This window comes from Etheostoma spectabile, chromosome 6 (genome assembly GCF_008692095.1).
Source record: "Etheostoma spectabile isolate EspeVRDwgs_2016 chromosome 6, UIUC_Espe_1.0, whole genome shotgun sequence".
Classification (NCBI taxonomy): Eukaryota; Metazoa; Chordata; class Actinopteri; order Perciformes; family Percidae; genus Etheostoma; species Etheostoma spectabile.
In genome coordinates this window covers 26452714-26454885 of record NC_045738.1, presented here as the reverse complement: position 1 = coordinate 26454885, position 2172 = coordinate 26452714, and positions in this window count along the sequence as shown.

The window sequence follows — 2172 nt, the reverse complement described above, 5'->3', positions numbered from 1 at the left end:
CCCCCCCCCCCCCCCATTACTTCAATCTTTGTTTAGTAATGCTCTAAACTTCCATGTCATCATCCATGTATTCATATTAGTACAGAACTGCCTGCATCAATATTCATCATTCCTTTTTTAGGATTCAAATAGCTAAACATAGATAATTGCTAACAGCAACCTGGAGAAATTCAAATATAAGACTAGTTAGTTTCAAACCGGGCCCCCACTCTACCTGTAGTTAAAAAGAACTTCTTAAAAAATACATTCACACAAGATTCCCAGTGGATTAGGCCTAGCCAGGACGTCTGAAATCAGAGAAGAACTGCCTCATTCAGTTGAATGGAGTCATATTCATAATTCATTTTTTCATAATTCATTTCATTAACATATTAGTCCACGTAACCCTGGTTGGACCGATATATTTAACGCATATAGACTATAAATAAATTATTCGTACTCAGCCTATTTTTTTTTAAAAGCCATCTTTATTGCAAAAAATACAAAACACAACAAACATAATATTACAGTACAATTTGCCAGGGGAAGCTTAAAGGTCACTAGAGAGATAAGGAGGACCATATGCTGACAGTTTTAGCTGCCTTCTTGTCATGGGAGCCCGAGATCAGATTTATATAATGCACAACATCATGGAAAAAAAGAGTAAAATTAGGTTTTTTAGAACTGAATTTACATTTGTGAATATGAAATTTGGCCAAAAGGATTAATACATTTATAACAAAAAACATCTTTTCTTTACTTTGAGTTCTATAAAAACAAAATACAACGTTTTCCCATAATAGGGCAAAGTCTTTATAGATACCGTCAATGATAAATCTGCTGAGGTGTTGCCAAAATCTTCTGGAGTATGAACAATACCAAAAAAAGGTGTAAAACAGTTTCTGGGTGATCTTCACAGAAAGAACAGTTTGCATTAATGTCTCTTTTAAATTTCAGCATGTAATGACTGGCAGGGTAGTATCTGTGAATTATTCTAAACGACACTTCTTTCACCTTGTTCACTACCAGGTGTTTGTGAGGAATCATCCAAACCTTTTTCCAGTCAATGTCATTAACAAATCGGTTCCAATAAAATGTAACATTTGGAGTTGAAACAATTTCTCTCTGAAATAAAGCACGGACTTTCTTATTATTTCGAGGAAGTTGAGAAAAGCAGATTTTTCCAACTGGTGACTCAGCCACATCGGGGGGGGGGGACAGCAGTAGGAGGAAGTCTGCCAGCAGATCTGAAGACCCATCGGTCTGACACAAGTCTGAAGACACATCGGGGGGGGGGGGGGGGACGACAGCAGTAGGAGAAGTCTGCCAGCATCTGAAGACACATCGGGGGGGGGGGGGGGGGGACAGCAGTAGGAAAGTCTCAGCAGATCTGAAGACCAGTGGGTGTGGGGGGGGGGGGGGGGGGACAGCAGTAGGAGGAAGTCTGCCACAGATCTGAAGACACATCGGTCTGACACAAGTCTGAAGACACATCGGGGGGGGGGACGCATAGGAGAAGTCTACCAGCAGATCTAAACACATCGGGGGGAGACAGCAGTAGAGAAGTCTCCAGCAGATCTGAAGACACATCGGGGGAAACAGCAGTAGAGGAATCTACCAGCAGATCTGAGACCATCGGGGGGGAGACAGCATAGAGAGGTCTACCAGCAGATCTGAAGACAACTCGGGGGAGACAGCAGTAGGAGGAAGTCTACCAGCAGATCTGAAGACACATCGGGGGGAGACAGCGTAGGAGGAAGTCTACCCAGCTCTGAAGACACATCGGGGGGAACAGCAGTAGAGGAAGTCTACCAGCAGATCTGAAGACACATCGGGGGGGAGACAGCAGTAGGAGGAAGTCTACCAGCAGATCTGAAGACACATCGGGGGGGAGACAGCAGTAGGAGGAAGTCTACCAGCAGATCTGAAGACACATCGGGGGGGAGACAGCAGTAGGAGGAAGTCTACCAGCAGATCTGAACAGCATTATTGTGCCTGATGGAATGGCGTCAAATACAATCTTGAATTCTCTCGGCGTAACAGGAATGTCATATGTTGATAAAAACTCACTGGAAGTGAAAAGTTGCCCCCCCCCCTCCATTAAACAGCTGATCCACCAGCAGAATCTGATTAAGTACCCAACCCTCAAAGAAGAGTGGTTTGTTTTTATATAATATATCTCTGTTATTCCAG